The sequence below is a fragment of the Onychomys torridus genome, chromosome 2 (genome assembly GCF_903995425.1).
Source record: "Onychomys torridus chromosome 2, mOncTor1.1, whole genome shotgun sequence".
In the NCBI taxonomy this organism is placed as follows: Eukaryota; Metazoa; Chordata; class Mammalia; order Rodentia; family Cricetidae; genus Onychomys; species Onychomys torridus.
In genome coordinates, this window is record NC_050444.1 from 73835160 (window position 1) to 73860282 (window position 25123).

At 41.5% G+C, this 25123-nt stretch overlaps 1 protein-coding gene across 1 annotated transcript in view; it reads left to right on the top strand.

Moving 5' to 3' along the window:
• Nucleotides 1-25123, top strand: part of Slc44a1 (solute carrier family 44 member 1) — a 183540-nt gene that overhangs the window by 144999 nt on the left and 13418 nt on the right. The gene's annotated exons all lie outside the window — the stretch shown is intronic.

Below are 25123 nucleotides of genomic sequence, written 5' to 3' on the forward strand. Positions count from 1 at the left end.
GTGACTCTCAGGATGTGAGCAGGAAGTGAAGGCCAAAGCAGAGCGGGAGAACAGCCATGCTAAGCATCATGGGAATGTCCACACACAAAATGAATCTTCAGACTAGGAAATGATGTTTGGGGAGGCTTGAGAAGTCCAAGTATTGAAAGAATCTATCACAACACTAGCCACGTAGAGATTTCAGTAACCACATACTAAAGTTTAGGTTGAATACCATCTTTACCAAAAAATAGTTTAGAGAAGTCAGTAAGTAAATAACTGCACCCTACAACAAGCAACAATTCAAAAAGGAGGAATAAATAAGCCTAGGGAGGGCTGGAAGCTCAGCTCAGTGAGAAGAATGTTTAATTAGCATGCAGGAAGCCCCGGGTTTGATCCCCAGCCCTACAGAAAAACAGGTATGCTATAGTGGCCTTTAATTCCAGAACTTAGAGAGGGGTGAGGGTGAAATGTGGAGAATCAAAAATTCAGGATCATGCTTGGCTACATGGTGAGTTCAGGGCCTGCCTACATGTATATTCTCATTCTCTCTCTCTCTCTCTCTCTCTCTCTCTCTCTCTCTCTCTCTCTCTCCCTCCTCCTCTCTCTCCCTCCCTCCCTCCCTCCCTCCCTCATGGAATAGGTAGAGCCTGATTCCCAGAATTGTTATAGTATTTTAGATGTCCACCTTCAACAACAAAAAAATAAAGTATAACCTGTTAATAGGAAAACTTAGTAGAAACTCTGATTCAGCCCAGTTATTGGACTTACAGAGCCTTTAAATGAATTAAAAACAAAACAAAGAAGCAAACAAACCATAAATCTAGACATCCATGAAACTCAACACGTTCCATGTGGAATATATACAAAGGGAGCCACTGTAATCAAATAAGCAAATCTGAGGAGGTTTGTTGCCATCCAAACTAATCTTCAAAGAAAAAATGCTGGAGGGCATCTTTCAGGCAGAAATGAAAAGACAGTGGATATTTACCTTAGCCATATCCAAAAAGAAAAGAAGGAAGGAGAGAGGAGGGCAGGAAACAAGAGCAACAGGTGTCTCCACAGATAAACATACAAACTACCACTGCTCTTCTTTTCCTTTTCTTTTTTCTATATGCCTAAAGCAATAACTATAAATCTATCCGAACTGGCACCCCCAATGCATCAAGTAGTAGCACATGCTCTTCCTAAGCCAGCGGTCAGCAGGAAGTCTACATTTTGTTCAAGTGACAAGACAGTGAAGTGGAATAGTAAATTAACTGCATGAGTCCAAGTTCAGCGCCACTCAGATGCTGTGGGAGCTGGAGATGAACTTGGACCTCAGGTCTCAGCTAAGGAAGCTGAGCATCCCAGCAGCCAAGGAAACTCAGTTAATGGCGGTGGGAAGACAATCATGGCCTTTGTTGCATATCCTTAACTTCTATCCTATCAGAAAATTCAAGTCCAGCTAGTACAGACTTTTAAAACCAAAAAAAGAAAAAGAAGAGCAGCAGAAAGGTTTTGTGGTCTTTATTGCTCAGAAAAGAGTTCTGCCTAAAGCCAGCTAAACAAAGCTACAGGAAAATAAGCGAAAGCGTCCCAGGCACTGCACTCTAAGAGCCGCACACAAGCGATCCCGGATGGCTTGGCCATTCCAAGGGAGCTTATGAGCAGGAGAACCTGCATGAAACTGGATAGCAGCCGGTTCGTAAATGCTTCTTTGGCTGAAGCAAGCAGAATGATCAGAGACACGATTCATGGGATGTGTAAGAATCTCGCGAGTAAAGATATTCCTTGGGGAATTTTCTGGATTTCAGGTATAAACAAAAATGACTTTTAAAATGTTCACCATACTGTTTTTTAAGTAATACATGATGGTAACACCAAGAAGGGGGCGTACAGAAGCATAAGGAGAATTTTGTATGCTGTGGAACTAAATTGCTGTTATTTCAGACTAATCCATTGCTAACTTGAGATGTTAATTCTAACCACCAGGGCAACATTATGGAAGTATATTCAGAAAAGGAAATGAGAAAGGAGCCAAAGTAATAAAGAAAATTGATTAGCCAAACATAGTGGTGCATGGCAGTAACTCCAACATTTAGGAAGATGAAGCAGGAGGATTATAAGTTTGAGGCTGCCTAGGCCAGGCAACAAGACCCTATAAGAAATGATAAATTGTTTATTTTTGACAATTTCAGACATTTTTAAATTTTTTAAATTTATATATATATATATATAGACTGAACCCAAGGCCTTGCACTTGCTAGGCAAGTGCTCTACCATTGAGCTAAATCCCATACCCCGACATATATTCTTATATAATGAATTTTGATCATTTTCACTTTCCATTACCTTCTCTTTCTTCTCTCTCCTCATGAAATCCTTCTCTCTCCTACCGCCCCCACCCATGACCCACTGAGTTTAATTAAGGTTGAATATTAGCATGGTGTTATTTCCTAGACCAGGGGCAACTTACCAGCGGTTCCACCACTGAAGAAATGACATCCCTCTCCACAATAACCATCAACTGCCAGCACCTCTCAGGGAGAGGTGGAGTCCCATGAGCCCTTCCCAGTCCGTGAGGAAATGTTGGCAGGCTCAGTCTTGTACAGGTTTTGTACAGGGCACTATAGTTCCTGTGAAGTCATGAGTGCAGTGGTCATGTCATGTCCAGAAAACTTCATAACACACTTCCTCATCCTCTGGTACTTACAGTCTTTCCATCTCCTCTCCCACAATGTTCCCTGTGTGTGTGTGTGTGTGTGTGTGTGTGTGTGTGTGTGAGAGAGTGTGAGAGAGAGAGAGAGAGAGAGAGAGAGAGAGAGATCCCATTCAGGGCCAAACACTTAGCAACCGTTTATTTCAATCACTTTTACCAGTTATGAGTCTGCATTAACCACTAACCAGTATATTTCAATCACTTTTACCAGTTATGAGTCTGCATTAACCACTAACCAGTATACACCAAAGCTTCTCTGACCCAGGCTGAGAGCAGCACTAATCATGGGTTCAAGTAAGCACACAAACAACAAAACAATTTTCTCTTTGAATACACATGAAAGAATGCAGTAAGTAGTGGGGGACTGAGAGACACAGAAGCTTATATACACAGAAAACAAAGAACAAAACATCAGAATGACACCCTTTCTTATGGGTGATTATTTTGAATGCAAATGGATAGAGCTTTCTCGTTAAAAGTCAGAGTCAGAGGGATGTGTTGAGAAGAACATAATATTGCTACATGATATCTCCAAAGAACTCAGTCTAGATTTAGAGTACATTAATTTGATAGGAACTAGAAGGCTAAAAATTATATTCTGTGCAAGCCATAACCAAAAGCAAGCTGGTATTAAGACAAAAGTGGGGGTTGGGGATTTAGCTCAGTGGTAGAGTGCTTGCCTAGCAAGCACAAGGCCCTGGGTATGGTCCTCAGCTCCAAAAAAAAAAAAGCAGACAATTAAGACAAAAGTGGATGTTACTAAAGAATATTTTATAATGATATTTATAATGATAAAATGTACAAACTGTTGATAACATACAGCAATGATAGACATATGCACACTTGATAAGAGAACCCCAAATCCATGCAGCAGGGCTGAGGAGATTCAGTAAAATGCTTGCTGTACAAACAGAAGGACCTGAGTTCAGTCCCCCAGCTTCCATAAGCCAGATGTGATTGCACGCACTTATAATACTGGTACTGGGGAGGTAGCGGCAGGTGGATCCCTGGCCTACCCTGCTTTCAAGTTACAAGTCAGTGAAAGAACCTGTCTCAAAAAACAAGTTGGAAGGCGCCAGAGGAACACATTCAAGGTTGACTTCTGACCTCCACATGCATGCATGTGTACATATATATCTATGTGCACACGTGAATACACATGCACACATTAGCGTGCACACACACACACACACAAGTTCAAGAAACAGAAAACTGACAGAATTAAAGGAAGAAGTGGGTGAATCAATACTCATAGGTGGGATTTCATTCTTCCATTTTCAATATGGATAAACACTAGACCGAAGATCAACAAGGAAACAGAAGAGTTAATAACATGAAACGTCCAGCTAGCCTGTGTGTCTTTAGCATGCCCTGCTCCACAGCACTGTTCTCAACAGGACCCAGAACACTATCTTAAACTGTAAAATAGGTCATAAAAAGTAATAGGAAACTGTAAAAGGTTTTATTATAGAAACTATGTTCCAGGTCAAAAAAAGGAATGAAATTTGAACATTAACAAGGAGCTTTGGTAAGTGTACATGTTTGTGGCAAATGAACAACACACTCCTCAATAACCACCTAAAACACAAGGGAAATAAGAAAATATTCAAAGATAAAGAAAATGATGCAACAGAGTTAAACTGATGAAAGGCCCCTAAGTCGGTACATATAGGGAATATAAAGCCAACTGCCAACATTAGAAAAGAAAGTCAAAACATTAATCTTAATTGCCAACAAAGTAAATCCAAAACAGACAGAAGAAAGAAAAGAAAGGTTAGAGTGGAAATCAAGGAAAGGAATTAAGTAAATGGAAGAACAAAGTGACAGTTCACTTGAAAAGATGAAAAAAAAAAAAAAAAGATACCTAACAGACTTTTAAATGGCTTGACCAAGAAAAATTAACATTGATAGTTTTCAAGCTCTTTCAAAATGTAGAAGAGAAACATAAACTTTGATAACAAAGTCAAAGACATCACAAGAAAATAATATAGAGATCTTTACCCCTTGTAATATAGATGGAGACATTTCTAGTAATAAGCAATGAAGCCCACTGGCATATCCCAAGACCTCTGTGCCAAGCCAAGTGAGACTTATCTAAGAAAATGCAAAAGTGAGCAAAGCAGATTCATAAGGTGGAGGGGTGTCCAACATGACCCACTGTGGATCCAGAGAAGGCTTTCGATCGAATTAACAGCCCTCCCATGACTGAAAAAGAAACCCTCAACAAACTGGGAACAGAAGGGGACTCCCTCAGCCTGATACAGGATATTTAGGAAAACAAAACCCAGATAAATAACATCGTAATAATGTTGATAATGATGAAAGACTAAAAGATCCCTCCAGATCAAGAAGAAAAAGAATTGTCATTTCTATTCAATATTGTACTACTGAGGATTTTTTGCAGGAAAATTAGATAAGAAAACTAAGTAAAGACATATAACTTCAAAAGAATGATTAAAACCCCTTTATTGGGTGGCATCATGTGAAGTAAAGTCATAAAGAATTCACCCATAACTTAAAACTTAAAATTGATAAATAAACATTGTTGGAAGATGTAGGGTCAACACATATATAAACCATCTTTGTTTCTACACACTAGCAGTGAACAATCTGAAAAACAAATTAAAATAATTTCATTTACTTCAAAAGAAATAAAACTGACAGATAAATTTAGCTGAGTTGATGAAAGCCATTTGTATGGAAGTCTACAAACAGAATACTTTATCATTTAGAAAAATTTACATGGCAGTGCTACCTACAATAAGCCACATAGTTACTGCAGTCCATTTTCTCCTTACTCTTTCAGAAATTAAAGCTGATGATTTGAAAATTCATTAGGAATTACAATGAAACCCATATAGTTGAAACTGTCTTCAATTCCAATAGTAAGTGTGGAAAAGCATCACTTTCTGGTGTCAAAACCCACTAACAGACTAAAATAAGGCAATGAGGTACTGACACAGGCTAGAAATTGAAGGAGTAGAGTTAAAATATGGGGTAAAACTGTATTTGTAATCAACTGATTTTAGTAAGGACTAGTGGATGAAACAATTGTCACTAATGTCAATAACCGTCACTTTTACAACTAGATAGCCATAGGTAAAACCATTAAGTTGATTTCCCACCTTATGTTGTGTGTGTGTATGTATGTATGTGTGTGTGTGTGTGTGTGTGTGTGTGTGTGTATGTATTTATTCAAAATGGAGCAGATACCCAAATCTAAGAGCTAAAACTAATAAACTACTGGAAGAAAAATAAGGCTAAGTCCTTGTGACATTGGTTTGACAATAGTTTCTTGGTTCTAAAACCAGAAACAAAGTCACAAATGAAAATGAATAAATTGGACTTCTTCAAAACCAAAAAGGTTATGATTTAAAAGTCAGTTAATGGGACTGATCTTTGGCTCAGTTACTAAATTTATCTACTGTATAACCATGAAGACCTAAGTTCAGATTCCCCAGAATCCATGTAAAAAGCCAGGCATAGTGGCACATACCTGTAACTTCAGCTCCGGGGGATTAGAGACAGATGTTAGAGACAGATGGATGCCTGAAGCCCATTGGCTGGCCAGCCTACCTGAATCAATTAGCTTCAGGATCAAAGAGAGACCCTGTCTCAAAGGTGTGTGTGTGTGTGTGTGTGTGTGTGTGTGTGTGTGTAACTATGTAGTGTGATTGAAAAAAGATACCCAACATCTCCCTGTAGTCTCCATGTGCATAAACACACAGGTGCACACACTGTACACTTTTAACTATATACACCATACACACACACACACACACACACACACACACATACACACACACAAAGAGCGAAGTATGAAAACACAACCCCACCAAATGGAAGAAAGGTATTCACTCATCCTATACTGACCAGATTCTAAAAGCCTCATATATAAAGAACTCCTACAATTAACAGAAAGACAACCCAAGATGAGCAAAGGACTTGAATAAACATTTCTCCAAAGATTTTTTAATGGCATGAAGAACATTAAAGATGCTGAACTTCATTACCATCAAAACAGTAATGTAATACAACTTCAGATGGCTATAATCTCCTAGATGCTAACAAGTGCTGGCAAAGACAAGGAGTGATGAGAACCACCCTGCAATGTTGCTGGTTTGGCTGTTTTCAGTCAGTTAAACCCAGAATTAGTTATGACCCAGCAATTATACCTTGGTATATACCCAGAGTAATTGAAAATGTGTTTTTTTTTAAAGCTGTACAGAAGTCTTCACAGCAGCACTATTTACAATAACCAAAAAGTGCAACAACTCATTGTCCTCCAGCTGCCAAATGACAAGATGAAGTACCTCCACACAGTGCAGACTTCAACCATAGAGAGGAGTTGGGGGCAGTGAGTGGACCCAGAGAGTAAAAGTGTGTGCTATGCAAGCTTGATGGACTGGATTCAGTCCCTGGAACTCATGGTGGAAAGGGAAGACTGGTCTCCTGACAGTAGTCCTCTCTCTGACCTCTACATGAACACTGGCATGCTGTGCTCCCCCTGACATCATACATACACATGATAACAATAAATAAAATTTTAAAGGAATGCATTATGGATACATTGTATAATATGAATAAACCTCTAAAATACACTAAAGAAACCAGACACAACATGAGACCCATTGTCTGATTCCATGTACATTAAGGGTCCAAAATATGCAAAGTTCATAGAGTGAGAAAGTGTGTCAGCACTTGCTATAGTCTTTGAAGAAGGAAATAGGGGGTCACTGCTTGATAGGTGTAGGGTTTCCTGTGGGGTGATTAAAATATTCTGGAATGAGATAGTACTATTGGTTACATAACTACATAAATGTATTGAATGTCCCCAAGTTGCTTGCTTTAAAATGGCAACATTTATGTTATATAAGTTTTTCCAAAAAACATAAAAGCTAATGGCACTGTTAGCTATTATTTTCAACTTTAAAAAAAAATAATTTGAGTTACAGAGAATTAGGATGAAAATATAGAGTTATTTTGTCTTCTTCAGATTCCCTGTATGTGTTTTGTTACATTTGCTTTACTGTTCTTCCCCATCTCCCTCTCTCCTCGTCTCCCTTTGTTCATAGGACTTCTTTTAATTTTTATATTTTTTTCATTAATGTCTTTTTTTGGCGAGGGGAAAAAAAAGAATGGTCTAGTCAGTGCTCCAGTCTGAGATCACACTTGTAATTTAACTTTAATATCCCATTCATGTCCTTTCATTTGGATTGGTTCCTTGGTCCTTTGTTGCCACTCATGGCGACACTTTTTAAAGAACCAGGCCATTTGTTTTATAGAATATTCTTCCATAAGACAGGGAACTGTCTTGAGTTTCCTCATAATTAGATCTTGAAGCAAAGCAATTCTGGCAGCTATGCCGTACACTGTGTCCTCAGAACTTGAAGTCAGGAAGCCTACCTGTCCCATCTCCATGATGTTAGCTTGACCACATCATTCAGGTGGATGGTCTTGGTCTCTGTGCTGCAAATAAACTCTTACCCTTTGTAGTTAGTGCCTTAGGATAGATGTTTTGAAGCAAAGTAAATGTCCCATTTCTCATTGTCCTAGTTAGGTTCTCTGTTGCTATGACGAACACCATGACCAGAAACAACTTTGACCAAGACCCGATTTATTCGTCATTTAGGTTACAGTGCTTCATCCAGGGAAGTCAAGGCAGGAATTCCAAGAGGCTCAATCAGAAACCACAAAGGGATGCTGGTTCCTGGTGCACATCCTCTGGCTTGCTCAGCTACCTTTTTGATGCAGCCCAGGCTCAACTGCCTAGGGGCGGTGCTGCCCATGGTGGACTAGGTCCTCCTACATCTATTAGCAATGGAGGAAATGCCCCACAGACATGTTGGAGACAATTCCTCAACTGAGATTTCCTCTTCCCAGCTATGTCTAGGTTTGTGTCAAGCTGACATAAACTATGAGACTCATCATCACCCCTTCACCCACCACCATCAGCATCTATTCATATAGTTCTTAAGAGACAAAAAATGTGACAGTGGCTGTCACCAGATGGTAATTTTCTGGTTCCCTTGTTTATTCTGTGTTAACTCTGTGGTGTCCTGCTGGAAGGAAGAGCTTCCCCTGCTCTCCTACTTGTTATTTATTCATCACATAAATGTAGTAAGCACATGTTAGTATTCTGCAAGTGTATAATTGGATGAAGAATAAATATCAAATCTTGGATTTTCTTCATTACTGTCATTTATTTTTATGCCCAAATCATCTTAAGTTTGCCTCATAAGAGCTGATTTGTGTTGGCCCCTGTCCTTCTGACCTCTCCTGACACTCATTAAGTTCTTCCTTCTTTGACCACCAGATGTCCAGCCCCTCTGTATGTCCCCTGTGTTCGCTCAGTCATCACCCAAGCCCTCAAGGTCAAATTCCCTTCGGTAGAAACTGGGATTTAGAGACCCAAGGCTCACCTTGTTGTAGCTCTGACAGAGAAATCAAAACACAGAGTTTCTGCCTGAATGAACTTTGAAAGCTCTCGTTCAAACCCTCCGCTCACTTTTCTTGGTGGTTGTTTTCGTTTCTTGTCCCAAGAATGGGGTTCAGGGCCTTCAAGAGAGCGTTCTAACAGTTGAGTTGAACCCCATCCCTTTAACTAGACGGACAGTTCATGAAAACACTCGAGAGAAAGGAGGCCTTTTCCTGTTTCCTTGTGCCAAATCAGTTTGAAGACTTCTACACTTTTTGTCTTCATCCACCTTGTGATACTCCAACAGATAGCTGAGACTCCTAAAGAAGAGAGGCGCTGCTTCTTAGAGTTCCAGAGGCAGAGAAGTCCAACGTCAGGGCTCAGCATCTGGTGATGGCCTTCACACTACATCTTCTGATGGTTGGAGGTAGATGGCAAGATAACAAGAATGAACTCATTCTTTTTTGTTTGTTTGTTTTTTGTTTTTGTTTTTGTTTTTTCAAGACAGTATGTGTCTGTGTAGCTCTGACTATCATGGAACTAACTCTGTAGACCAGACTGGCCTCAGTCTCAGAAATCCAACTGCCTCTGCCTCCTGAATGCTGGAATTAAAAGTGTGTCCACCACTGCCTGGCCACAAACTCATCCTTCTTTTATAAGGAATCCATTCCTGCAATAAATGAACTCACTCCCACAATAATGCAATTAATCTATGTGTGGCCTAATAACCTCTTAGCAGGTCCACCTCTTATCACTATTGCAGTGAGGGTTAAGTTTCCAGAACATTTTTTTTTCTTTCTTTTTTTTTTTTTTTTTTGGTTTTTCGAGACAGGGTTTCTCTGTGTAGCTTTGCGCCTTTCCTGGAACTCACTTTGTAGACCAGGCTAGCTTCAAACTCACAGAGATCCGCTTGGCTCTGCCTCCCGAGTGCTGGTATTAAAGGCATGCGCCACCACTGCCCGGCTCTAGAACATTTTTAGGGTGCACATTAAACTTTTTCCTTCTAGTCCCGCAAAGTAATAACCGTGTGTAATAATTGCGAACACGCACTGTATCACTTACGCTTCCTTTTGTCACTCATACTAAATCCTAATTGCTTCTTCATGTTGTTGTGAGAGCTCCCTTGTTTCCTCTACTGGACGGGCTGGAGGTTCGCTGAGCTTCTGAGCCCCCTGCACCAAGTCCTACTTCTTCTCCATATGTACAGTAGGTGGATGTCGTGGTTTCATTCCTGTTTCTGTGGTAAAGTACTCTGACAAAAGCAACTTAGGGGAGGGAACATTTCTTTGGCTTGGCTTACAGTTTCAGGTTATAGTTCGGCATTGAGGAGAAATCAGGGCAGGAACTCAAGCAGCTGGTCACATTGTATCTACAGTTAAGAACAAAGATAATTAATTGATGCATCATTGTTTGTTTGCAACTCAAGCAGCTGGTCACATTGTATCTACAGTTAAGAGCAAAGACAATTGATGCATCATTGTTTCTTTGCTTTTGGTTGCCTTTCTCCTCTTACATTGTTCAGGACTAGGGGATGGTGCCACCCACAATGGGATGGGTCTGTCTTCTTATATCAGTTAACAGTCCAGACAGTCCCGAGAGACTGCTCTAGAGAATTCCTCACTAAACTTTCTTCCCTGGTGATCCTAGATTGTGTTGAATTCACAGTTAAAACCAAGACCAGTAGGTTTAGCTGCTGAAACAGCCCTGACATACCGGCGTCAATGTTTTTTCTTCAGTTGAGTTTGTTCATTCAGCTACATTCCTAAAAGTGAAATAATAATATTTTTTAAAGTTTTTTCCCCCTTCACCATTTTTCTTACTTCTAAGGCTTCACATTTCTTTCTCCTTTGTAGATAGCCTGAAACTCCAATAATGAGTTCCGTGGACTATCAGCAAAGCAGTAAAGCAACCTATGCCTGTCAGATGCCAGGCTGTGTGTTATGAGGTGCATTTATGTGTGGTGTGTGCATGCACACTCATATTTAAGTTATAAAAACAAAACATACAAAATCTTAGCTGAGCAAAACAGGAGGTAAAGGATGTTGTCCTGTGGCAAATGGTAGATCCAGAATTCGACCTGTCTTTTTTCTTTTTTTCATCTATTTTACATCCCTGCTGCAGCCTCACCCTCCATCCCCCCTTCCAGTCCCTCTCCCCGATTCCCTCCCTCTCACTCCCAATCCCCTCCATCTCCATCCTCCACCTTCTTTCCTGCTGCAGAGCTTTGGAACCTGCCCCCTGCTACGGTGCTCTACAGGGCCATGACTGGGCTGTCATACTTGGGCACATTTCCCATACTTCGGCAAATTATGCCTCATTTGGGGGCCTGACCCTTTTCATCCTAATTATAAAGGACAAGACTCCAAAACAGACTTGAGAAGAAATGTGGGCAAAATAGTTGTCAATTGAGGGACCGAATCATAGGAGCTCCAGTTCTTGGAGAAGGTAGACTCTTGATATGTGTAATGAAAAATCCCAAAGTAACAGAGGCCAAAAAAGACAAATTCTATCCCCCACATTGTCCGAAGGTGGTTTGTGGTTCAGTTAATTAGGAACTTGCCTTCCAAGTGTGGTTGTGTCTCTTATGACCTTGGCGCCTGGGCTTTGTTTTCTAACCTATGTAATAGGATGATAATGTCTTCAGAGAGCTTTGTGAGTATTAACTACATTATTATGTGTAAAGGACCTAAGACAGTGCATAGTAAGTATGAGCAATGATAATGCACAATAAGTATGAACTCATATTCTTGGCCTTGGCTTTGGAGAGTTTTTAATATTTATAGTATTGGTGTGAATAAAGAATTGGAGTTGCCAAGTCTACATTTTATCTTCCGGATCCTTTTCCTTCATCTTTGAGGGTAACAGTCACCTAATTTCTAAAAGAACACAGTCACTCCAAACAAGGACTGCTTTTCTCAGCCTGCTTTGCAGGTAAATTGTGACGGTGTGACTCAGATGCAGTGGGATGTAAGTGGCAATGACAGGTAACTGATAGGAAACACCTTTAAAGAACCATTGCTGTTTGATGGCTTGAATTCAGACATGGCAGCTAGAAGCCTCACAGCCCTCCTGGATAATGAAATAACCTTGAACTAGAAAACACACAAGATGAAGCAGTAGGAAGGTGTCTGGGTGCTGACTTGGGATGTCAGCTGTGGTCTGCTGACCTCTGTCTATGGGAACCAACCGTTGTTTGGGGAATTTCCATTGCAGCTGAACACAGCCCTCACCAATATCCCAAATATAGCCTAATTTTAAGGTGATTTAGCAGTATAAATGCTGATTACATAGTTCATTCAGTAACAGAGCACAGGCACAGTGGACTAAATCTGACAGGGTGGCATTTAATGGTGGTAATGCTTGTGTTTCCATGGGTCCATAAAGCCAGCGCACGATGGACAAATGAGGCCGGTATGCCTAGGGGATCTTCTGAATGAGGTCGGTTTTATTAAGGAGGTGGTGGAGTTCCATCACAGGGTAAAGACTCTAGGCTGTGTGTCCCCTGTGTTCTTATGCTTTTCCATTACACATCTGAATTCAAGGCATACTGTGTATGAACTGACAGTGGGTGTTTGAGCTTGGGTAATTTTTAGGCTCTGTAAGCAGCACATTGGACAGCAGGAGGAGGAAGATGACTGTAATACTTTTTGTAGGTCAGCCTGTACCTGAACATAAACAAATGGGATGCTTTCAGAGCATGCCTGGAAAAGACATCTGCTTGAAAAAGAGACATGCTAGAGAGGAGACATTATGTCTGATAGGATGATATGGGAAAATAAAGTTTCTGTAATCTCATCCCGAAGAGTTGAGTGATGGCAAAGACATATTTCTGTTTAATCTGTCAATTAACGCGTTAGTCATCTGTTTCTCACTGGCTGTGGTGGTGACTGCTAATTGTCCTATCCAAAGTCAGTTGTGCCCTCCTTTATGACTATAACCCAGATGCCATGCCAATGGGCCAAATGCAGCACCTTATCATTGTTCCCCAAGGCTCGAGGTGGCCATCTGACTAATGAGATGCAAGTCTTGCCTTCCTGACATGGGTGCTTCCTGGTTTTTATGTTTTCTGCTACTGCTGGAGGGACAGTAATAATCTTACAGGCCAGACAGTGACAATAACAGCTCTGGAAGATGGGGGATCTGCATAGAGCTCTCTAGATCTGGCTTTGCTGACTTTGGGCTGGCTCCAGACCCATTGATCCCTCCCCTATGTAAGACACCATAACAGGATTCGGTTTGGTGCAGCTGACACCAGGTCAGTCTTAGATACTGTGCTCAGTCCTGAGGAGCAAAAGGCTCTCTGGTGGAGACTCAGGCAATTCCCATTTATCAAACAGGACATGAGAAAAATCCCCAGCCTGACTTAGCTCTGGGGAGAAAGTGAAGCCCTGAACTCTGGAGAGTGCTGCGGCCCTGGCTGCAGCTGGGAATTTGCAGTATTGAGCAGAGAGTGAGAGGTTTCTTCAGTGTCTGCAAACTCCATTCTAGTGTAAGGAATATTCTAATGGTCAGGAAATTTTAAAAAATCTAGTGGACTCAGGGCGTGCTGAATTTTGTTCACTGAATAGTGTTTGTTTTGTTTTGTTTTGTTTTTACCCATGGTAGCCATTCAGATGCATGCTTTTTATTCAAGTTTCTAACACTGAATTCCCTTTCAACCTCCCTGGGTAGCCATATAATGGAAAATTTACATTCCCAGTGGAATTGTTGTTTCTATTTCATTTGTAGCAATGTAAATTACCTCCCACCTGTGTGTGTGTGTGTGTGTGTGTGTGTGTGTGTGTGTGTGTGTGCCAGAAGTTAACTTCAGATATTTTCCTCAGACTGCTTTCCATCTTGTGTTTTGAGAGAAACCTCACTAGCCTAGAACTTGTCAGCTGAAGTGGACAGGCTGGTCAGGGACCCCCAGTGATCTGCCTATTTCTGCTTCCCCAGTGCTGGGGTTATAAGCATGTTTACCACACCCACCACCACCACCACCACCACCACCACCACCACCACCACCACCACCACCACCATCTTAGTCTAGATTACTATTGCTATGATGAAACACCATGACCAAAAGCAAGTTAAGGAGGTTTATTTGGCTTTGCTTACACATCCATAGACCATCATCTAAGGAAGTCAGGGCAGGAACCTGGAGGCAAGAGTTGATGCAGAGCCCATGGAGGGATGCTGCTTACTGGCTTGCCCATCATGGCTCAGCCTGCTTTCTTACAGAACCTAGGACTACCAGCCAAGGGATAGCATCACCCACAATGGGCTGGGCTCTCCCACATCAATCACCAATTAAGAAAATGCCCTTATAGGCTTGACCACAGCCCCATCTTAGGGGGAAGCTCTCAATTGAGATTCCCTTCTCTCAGATGACTTTAGTTTGTGTCCAGCTGACAACACACTCTCTCTGTCTCTGTCTCTGTCTCTGTCTCTCTCTCTCTCTCTGTCTCTGTCTCTCTCTCTCTCTCTCTCTCTCTCTCTCTCTCTCTCTCTCAGAATATATATATGTGAGTGGCCTTGTGTGCCTGAGTGGCAGTTCCCACAGAATCCAGGAAGAGAACATTAGATAGCATGGAGCTGGAACTACAGGTGGTTGTGTTCTGTCCAGCATGGATGCGTGGAATCAAACAGGAGGCACTCTTTCCCACTAAGCCATCTCTCCAGCCCCTTTTCAGTTCTCGGATTGAGCTCAGATATCCATGCTTACACAGCAATCACTTTACTGACCAACTTAGCTCCCCAGCTCACCCCAACAGTTTGTGCTACCAGAGTTGTCAGTAATACATAACAACATTTTAATTTTCAGATACTGGGTTGGGGATTTAGCTCAGTGGTAGAGAGCTCGCCTAGCAAGCGCAAGGCTCTGGGTTCGATTCTCAGCTCAAAGAAAAAAGAAAAAAAGAAAGAAAATGCCCTACAGTTGATTTTCAGATACTAATGGATTTCTTTTTTAAATCTGTGTTTAAAGCCATAGTAACAAGATTCATTCCCATCTACATTGTTACCTTTGTGTCTAGTAAACTGGCCATTAAGAATCAAATGTTTTGGCAGCATTTCTGTAAATACATGAATAGTCTTTATGGGAAAAGGAAGCTGGGCTCTTCGATGGGTGGATTCAAGAAAAGCTGAGTCTTTATTGAATTTAATGATTGATCCCATAATCAAGCCTGAGATCAGAGGGTGAGCTTTGTGACTTTGTGGAAGTACCCAGAGATTACTAGCAAGTTGTAAGGGCTCAGCAGATGTTTGTTGAATGAATTAAAGAACAAACAAGTCCCTTGGTAGGCTGACTATCTCATGAGTTGAGACTATAAGACAATGATGTTCAGTATATATAGGGAGCAAATCAGTGTTTATAAGCCCATATCGTAATAGGGAATGCAGGGAACAGAAAGGGTAATACTTAAAATGAAAATTGTGACCTGCTGAGTCAGAATCTCTGCAGCTAGAGACACAGGAATGTACATCTTAACAACCCTTGCCACACACAAACCAGCCCAGAGGCTCCTGCACAGTCAACTTTGAGAACGATGGCATCCATACGAGCTGTTCATCTGAAACCTCCACATACAATGTGACCTTAGGATGAGACCGGAATTGCAGCCAGGGATCTTTGGCCATCCTTTAGCAAATGTGCTTTTCTCTGGTGACACCTGCTGGTAGAGAGTGATAAATTGACAAACTCAGCCGGAAACTACACATCCTTCCTCTCACTGGTGTTTAAATGCTAATGGTGACAGCTGAATCTTCCTGAAGCCCCATGTGTCAGATTTGTATCTTCTCTTTGCTAGCGTATGAATAGAATCCATTAGTACATACATGAAGGGCATTATCCTTCAATTATTTACCTTGTTGTTGTTGTTATTTTTCACATTACATATTCCTATAATGTACCAACTTTGGGATTTTCACTAAAAGATGAACTCAACTTTTTAACTAGGGGATCTATTACCAGGGGTTGTTTTAGGGAAATAATAAGACTATCTTTATGTCTCGTTAAAGATGCCGAATGAGATAAAGAAAAGAAAAACAAGAGTCCTCTGAATTCTTGGAGATGGAAATGTGAGTGGGGATGAGAACAGTCCACCCTTTGGGGAGACAGTGGGGTTAAACTCGCCTCACTCTTTACAAGGCAAAAAGGAACTGATGATGTGAGGCCTGGGAAGGTTTTGTTCTTGCAGATCCCACACAGACATCTGGATTAGGAGAGCCCTGGTTTGCACTAAGGGATGCTGGTGTGAGACAGCACCTGTGGCTCATGGAGAACCCTGTGGACAACGTCCTCCTGAAAGTGATGAGAGAGGAAGCCCCAAGTCTGGCCACGCCCAACCTTCTGCACACACTTCATCATATAGGCAGTGCATGACCACAGTGAGGTGGAATTGATGGCATGCTTTCTAAGTGGACTGTTTCTTCCTTTGGAACATCCGTGCCAAGTACAGCTCCTCCTGTTCATGCAACAGAGGCCGAATCCACCTGAGCAGATTAAGTAAGATTAACTCTTGGTTAAGATTATATCTGATAGTTGATAGTGGAGAATTTCATGCAGATTCAACATAAAATTTCCCAGGCCATTTAGCAAGTCTCATGATTTTGGATAACTAGATGAAGCCTGTGTGCTGGAACAGGGAGCTCTTTGATGTGAGTGTTTAACAGAAATAAATGTCCATAGCTTTTATTTCAAAGTTTTTGTACTTTCTCTTCTCCCTGTCCTGGCAGGGTCCCATACCCGCATTGCACACCACATAAAATGCCAGGAAATCCCGTAGCCATCCTCACTGAGATCCATCGTAATCCAAGACATGAAATAATTTATGATTTGTGTGCCTAATTTTATACTTTTAAGAATAATAAGTGGGGGCTGGAGATAGCTCAGCGGTTAAGAGCACTGGCTGCTCATCTACAGGCCCCAGGTTTGATTCCCAGCACCCAAATGTTGGCTAATAACCATCTGTAACTCCAGTCTCAGAGGAGCCAAGTCCCTCTTTTAGCCCAACACTCATATACATTTAAATAAATAAATAAATAAATAAATAAATAAATAAATAAATAAATAAATGGGTAATGAGCGATTTTGAGTGTTTCCACAACAGGGTGATTTGCTCTCTTGGGAGAAGCCCATATATATACACTCAGTCCTCTTTTCTGGAGGATGAACAAGCTGTCCCATTTTCTCTCCTTCCTCCTACCTTGCTTGGTCTTCAACAATATCATGTACGTCTTTCACTTGGCATGGCTGGGGAGAGGCATCATGGGAATCTGATGCATTTGAATTTGGATCTTGCCAACCCTCTCTCACTTTGGCAATCACTTCCCTCTTTACCAGGCAAAGGGAACTAATGATGCCTTGAGGATTCAGTTTGGGGGGAAGATGATGAAATGCAGAGTGTCCAACATAGAGTGAGTCCTTGGTGAAGCTAGCTAAGCTCAGGGAGCATGTCTCCTTTCTCCCCTCCCTTGGTGCAGTGAGTCTGCAAAGGGCCAGTCAGTGCACCTTGGGCCTGCAACAGTGGTAACTGTCCCATAATCCACACTGCTCTGTGCTGTCCCCTGGGCTTGCCTAGGACAGATTAATTAAGTAACTACTCTGCTTTGCACAGATGTTCAGTCCCAATCTCTCTGTAAGGATTTCAAGGTCTTTCCGGAATGGAGTCTGACAGTCATTAACCAGCTCCCCTGCACATCCAAGAGGTCTCCAGTCTGTCAATATTTACTCACCCGACCTGGGCCACAACTCTGATGTAATTCCCCAAAGCCAGCGTTTCTGGCCTATGGACCAGGCTGTTCCAGCTATACAGATAAGCAGTTTGTGTCTGACTGGCCTCAGCCCCAAATCAGGAGAGGGTCTCAGCCTCTCCTGCTCAAGCGTGACCTTCTTATTGGCAGACATTGCCTAACAGGCTATGGCTCCCTGCTCATTAGCTGAGTCAACAGCCCACAGTCCATTATTATGAGAGATTTGGTTCGAAGTTAATCTTTGACTTAAAGGGATCACATTTGGGGGGAACACCCCAACATAGCACCTTTTCTGTTATACTTATCTACCCTTATTTTCTAGCAAATGCCATGATATTGGCAAATTGTGACTGAAGACATTTTTGGCTGTGAACATGGCAATGAAGTAGAACCAAGAAACAAAAGACACAAAAGGAAAAAGCAGGGGAGGAAGTCTGGTGTTAGCATCATAAAGGCACAGAGTGGGAAGCGTGCTGGCCTAGAAAGCTCACACTTCTGAACAATAGTAACAGAAGGTCCTATCCAAAGGGGGAGCAAGACATAGGTGGATAACGGTGGGCCTGGAATAGCTCCCTGATTTTTTTGTACTTGGAGGATTTTGAAGCATGTTCAAAGTTGAATAAGTTTCGCAGGGTCAGAATGAGGATTGTACCTTCTTCATTGTTGTTTTATAATGAGAACAGAAAACATACACACCAGGAGATAGTGCCTTTGGATAAATCGCCCATCCCGAGCTGGGATTTAGAAAGTTTGAACATCCAGGAAGTAACCTGTAGATGTAACCGTCTTGTTAAATAAGAAACATAGAACCAATTGAAGAGTTAAAAACCACGAGGTCAGAGCAAGAGCAGAAAACCTCACCCTTCACTGCTTCTGCTGTTCTTCCTCTCCACAAGAGACCTACTTCTGTGTGTCCTGTCTATTTAAAGACTTTCTGTTCTGTTTTCTCATTGGTTGTAAACCCAGCCACATGACCTCCTTGTCACTGCCTGTTTGTACAGACCTCCAGGTCTTCTATGGTTGGTATTGAGATTAAAGGCGAGTGTCTGCCCGTGCTGACTGTGTCCTTGAACACACAGAGATCTACCTAGCTCTTCCTCCCAAGTGCTGGGATTAAAGGTGTGCCCCACTACTGCTCAGCTTCTGCTCTGGCTTGCTCTGACCTCAAGGCAACTTTATTGACATACAAATAAAATCACATTTCAATACAAATAAAATATCACTATAGTAACCTGTTTTCTTGGATGTCTAAGTGTACACATAGAGATGAGTTAATTATTAATAACAATTAATTTAGTGATGCCTGCCTTCTTTGAAGTCCTCTTGGGAGGCAGTGTATTGCTGGAGTCCTGGGCCTAATGCTTTGAACCTTATACCTGTTGTTGTCCCCCGAGCCTAGCATCCCCTTCCTCAGCCCTTCACACATTGAACTGGAAAATTCTTGTTTACTAGCATTCAGAACAAATGTGGTCTCCAGAGCCCTCCCCATCCATTACCCCCATCAGGACAAGAACGTACTATCTTGTTCTGCAGGATACCAGTGGTTGTGTAAGAAGAAAGGAGAGGGATCAGGTGTTCTATTTTACTTTGTATTAGACTTCAGGAAGAGAAAGGAAGTTGAAACAATTGATTAAATAAAAGTCAAGAACATCTGTAACTTGGGTATTTGTGAAAGGCCGGTCTCCTGTTGATCATGGAATACTAAAGTCACAGCGTTCACTTTGTCACAGAGTTGTGTGTGGCAGACCATGAGGCAAGTTGAAAAGATGAATTTCTTTCACTAGGATTCACAATCCTTTCCTTGAACATCAATTTCTCATTTTCCCAAGAAGGACGTTTACAGAGTGCCAGGGAGCTGGGTGAATTGAGTCAACATGTGCTTATCCTAGGGTGGTCTAGACAATGATACGGATAGGCTGCTGAGGAAGTGTGTCCAGTGTCTGTTTGGAAGGACATAGACATAGAGAAAGCATAGTTTTATCAATAAACACATAGGTACCTGAAGTCCCAAAGGTTTTAACCATCATCCATGGGTTGAGTATCCTTTATCTGAAATGCTTGGGACCATGAGTGTTTTGGCATCTGGGAGCCACCCAATGCAGGTGCTGGGAGTCAAACTCGGGTCCTCTGCAAAATCAACACATGCTTTTAACCACTGGGCCATCTCTCCGGCCTTTTTCATCCTGAAATATTTACTTATACATAGTGAAATATCTTGGAAACAAGACAAAAATCTAAACTTAAAATCCATTTGTTCCATGTACACCTTATTTTTGTTCCATCCTCAAAATTTTGTACAGTCCTTTTAATGTGCCCAGAGTTTATAATCCATCACATCAGGTCAAGTGAGAAATTTCCCACTTTGTGGCATTATGTTGATACCTCCAGAATTTCAGATTTTAGAGTATTTCATATTCCAGCTTTTCAGAGAGTTGTTATTCATTCTGCATTTTATACTGAGTCAGAGATGTCAGGCCTTTAAAAGTAATTTCACCTTAAATTTCTTATTTTTCATTATGGAACAACACCTAGAAATATGTTTCAAATATGTAGTCTATTAAATGAGATCTGTCCATATTTTATGAACTCTCTTTGTAAGACTGATGTGTATTGCTTTAAAATCTGCTAGCAGTTACTGAGTTGTATGTTTTTGGTCAAAGCTCCTGTGATGAGTGCTTTGTGCGTGTTATCTCTTTAGATCCTTATAAGAGTCACAAGACAGTTGGTCCCTTTTCAAAGATGAGTATGTGGTGCCTCAGGACCCAGAAAATACTTAAGAAAGCATTAGAGACCTGGCCATTAACAGAGTTCTAGATCATAGGACTTTGCAGAACATCCTTTGCCCATATTAAGAGAAGAATGCAGCATTGTGGATAATCAGATCTTCCCTTGGGTTCACAACACCCCAGGAATCTCCCTCACTGCCTTTGGCTCCTAGGCACATCATCACTACTTTCCTGCCTCTCAGTCTCCCTTCTATGCTGGCTCAAATCTTCCAGGAAGTGGTGTTGAGAGGATGTCGTTAGGTTGGACTTGACTGAGTTAAAACAGTGAAGAAGTCCCCCTCTCCTAGGTTCCCGGAGGTTAGTGTTATGGCTGGCAACTGAGTGGCATAAAAAGTACTGTCAAATGGGGAGGTGGGAACTGCCCCTGTGGAGCCTGAATGGATCTGGTGTTGTGGTACTCCAGCTCTGTCTTTCAAAAATGAAGAACCATTGGGACAAACCCCTATAAAAAAGTCCTCTGTCATGAATCAGAGAGTTAATATGGTCATGGCCTGAAGGACAAAAATATGCATCAAATTTGAGAAACTTCATTGTCAAATGCTGCCCTTTGCCTGGGGCAAAGCTTGATCTCTCTGTCCTGCCTGTTGGCTGCATAAAGTTAAGAGGGTTTTTTTTGTTTGTTTGTTTGTTTGTTTTTGTTTTTGGTCTTTGTTTTGTTTTCTTTTATTTGTCCATTCTCAAGAGTGGCATCACCAACTGAAATAAAGGAGGAATCGTAACTTACTTGGCCTGGTGTCCAATGCTAACCAAGTTTGCGAGTAGGCTATTGAGTGCTGTTTGCCATTACTAAATCCTGCAGCTAACCTAGGTCTAGACAGGGAATGAGGCTCAAGAGTCACGGCACAGTCAACACCTGTTCTTTCTCCAGCCTTCCCCATCTCAGCAAACAGCACTGTTGTGCACCCAGGTGCTTAAGTTGGAAACCCAGACGCCTTCTCACATTTCCTACCCCATCATTCAGCCCTGTCATTTCTCAAAGTATGCAGAAGTTATCTATCTTGTAGATGCATTAACTTAAGCAGGTAATGGTAACTGCAGCCTAATGTCAGCATGTAAAGAAACTATGAATACTTTGAAGGACTTATTCGTCCTGAATATAGAAGGAAATGTAGTGTTCAAGGGTCCAGGTAAGTGGATATTGACTCTGCCACATGTAGAAGATGAAGCTGAGAGCCATGGGGAAGTAGCACAAGGAAGAATTTGAGAACAGTGGTACAGAAGTGGATATGTACAGTGCTGTGTGGTTTTTTGTTTTGTTTTGTTTTGTTTTTTGGTTTTGTTTTGTTTTGTTTTGTTTTTGCCTATGGATGATTTAAGACATCTTTTCAAACGTAACTTTGTATACAGTCAATTTCACCTCTAGACCTTGAACACTACATTTCCTCCCTTGCTTTTCCCTTCCTGGTCTCTAATCCTTGGGCAAGTAGGTCACAGAGCCAATGAAATAGCTTACTCAAAACCCAAGACCACATTCCAAACCCTGAAGACTCTAGAATTCACCCCACCTTCAGACAAGTCCTATGATCTCTCCCCAAGGGCAGATACTGGCTCTGGCTGTAGGAAACAGTATGCATGGAGCTTGGACTTGTGGTCCAGGTGCCCTCAGAAACTATGAGAGGACTACCACAGTATGGGTGAGAGCAAGGGATGGGGACTATGGGGACACGGTCTTGTATTTGTCATCCTGCTATAGACCCCATGCATGTTAGCAGCTCTTACCATCAGGACTAACCATTGCTTTGCTCCCACATAAGACATAACTCCTTTCCATCTTAAGTCCAGCCCTTAGACCTAGCTGTGTCCATTCTCCATCTCATCTTGTGAGTATTGAAGATTCTTTTCCAACTGATTCCTCACATGCTAGCCTCCCAGTCCATTTGCCAACACAAAAAAGGCAGCATGGCTCTCTAAGATTTTATTTTTGTTTGTGGAAGTGTGTGTGTGTGTGTGTGTGTGTGTGTGTGTGTGTGTGTGTGTGTGTAAATGTGTGCACATGCATATGTGGGGATCCCACAGAGGCCAGTAGAAGGTATCGGAAACCCTGGAGTTAAAATTACAGGCATTTAAGAGTCATCCAATATGGATGCTGGCCACTGACCTGGGGTTCTCTGGAAGAGCAGGGAGTGCTCTCAAACACTGAGCCATCTCCTCAGTCCGAAAAGGAGCTTTCTAAAATATCAGTCATGTTACTCTCACAGATTGGGAGTGCAGTACACCTTATAGTGTCATGGAAAGGTATACTTCACCAAATGAGAGGCACAGTGACCGACGTTCAGTTTCCTGCACAGCACTTAAGAATTTCTTATCTGAAGCCTATCAAACACCCTCTGCCTGGAATGTTCTTCCTTGGCCTTTCAAATGTCCAATTCTTCAGCCTTTTTTTAAATGGTTTGTTTTTATTAGTTTGAATTACATGTAGGTGTTTATGTCTGCTTGTGGATATGTGCGTGTGAATGTAGGTGCCCATGGAAGTCGGGTGTCAGTTCCCCCAGAAGCTGGAGTTCTAGACAATTGTGAGCCACCTGATGTGGGTGCTGGAAACAAAACTCGGACCCTCTAGAAGACAAGCATGTGCTCTTAATGGCTGAGCTATCTCTCCAGGCCTTTGTGTCCAAACTTTTCCCTCCGACAGACCTCTGCAACCAAGTTGTTGACCCTGCCATCTTATCATGGCAGAGTCTTCTCCATAGCATCTCATCATAAATCATGCTCATGTGATTCCTTTCTGTTTATTTGTTTAATGTGTTTCCTCTGCTCAATTGTAAGCACTGTGTCCAAAAATGTACATACAAGCTAAGTACTGTGTGAGAGATCAGTACAAATGTGCATTGATTAATTGATGCATACATGAATATCTACCTAAACAGAAATGTTCACAGCACATTGTCATTGTTCCTGGAAGCAACCTGGCTGTTCAGCATTGAGAGATGGTTGAGTCAGGCTATGGCACAATTACTCAATGTAATGTCATAAAGCCATTAAAAATCATTGTGAATAAGGGGATAGCATGAAAAACACTGTAGTGGTATTAACAAAGAGGAAGTATGGAAAAATAAAAGTTTAAAAATAGTGTCAATCAATAGTGATGGCAGAATGGTAGATATTATTTTCTTTTTCTTTTTTTCTTTTTGGTTAAGTTTTCAATAACATCACTTTCTATATTGAAATACTTTATTTTTAAAATAGGTGTGTGGGAACTAGAGATGTGACTCAGCAGTTAAGAATACTTGTTGCCCTTGCAGTGGACCCAGGTTCAGTTCCTAGCACCCACGTGTTGGTTTACAACAATCCATGACTCCAGTTCCAGGAGATCCCTGGACTTCTTTTGACGTCCATGAGTACCGGCATACATGTGATACATACATGTACAGGCAGGCAAAATACTCACATAAAATAAATAAACCCAAAACTAATTTTAAAATTAGGTATATGATTAAGAAATTCACATATAGTCAGGTGATGGTGGCATGTGTGCCTCTAATCCCAGCACCCAGGAGGCAGAGGCAGGCGGATCTCTGTGAATTCAAGGTCAGTCCGGTCTACAGATCAAATTCCTGGACAGCCAGAGCTGTTACTTAGAGAAACCCTATCTCCAAAAAACAAACAAACAAACAAAAAACAAAAAACAAACAGAAAGAAAGAAAAAGAAATCCATTTATTATCTCACTTCATTGCATGCAAATATATATTTATATTGCCAGAGCTGAGGACCGAACTCAGGGCCGTGCGCTTGCTAGGCAAGGGCTCTACCACTGAGCTAAATCCCCAGCCCCGCAAATATATTTTTGATTTTAAAATTATATTAACTTATTTATGTATGTGTACCATGGCACTGACACTAGCCGGGTGCTGGTCAGATAGTCAGAGAATTAACTTGTGGGAGTCAATTTGACTCTCACCATGTAGGTTTTGGGGATGGAACTCAAGTTTTCAGCCTTGGCCGCAGGTGCCCCTGACCAGCGAGTCTTCTCACCAGTTTGGAATCTAGCTTCAAAATGAAATCTTTCATGGGGTGTGTAATACACCACAAATTCCTCAAGGTGGCAGTGCCAGAGTTATTAAACAGCATTGTGTAATTCCTGCATTAGTCCTAATCAACATTTGTATATTTTTTGTTTTGTTTTTGACCTACAATGCCATTGATGTTCACTTTAAGTCCAAAGAAAGCAATGTGTCTAATAGCTTCCTTTGAGTATTGTATTTAAATAATTCCCCTGACTGGAATAATAGGAAGTTTTCTGCCTGGAGCGTTTCAGGCTTCCTAAATCATTTCCCACGTTTAAAGATAACAGCAATCACATGACATAGAGCACTGTTTCTTGAGCACATTTCATGAGTCAGTTAAACCCCTGCATCTTTATATCTGTCATTCGCTCACTCTTGTGGAACTGGCATTCTTCCCATTTTATAGGTGAGAATACAGAAGCAAGGAAAACAGACAATTTGCCAAAGCCATAGTTATTATCTACCAGAACCTGAGTTCAAAGCCACCCTCCCTTCACAAAT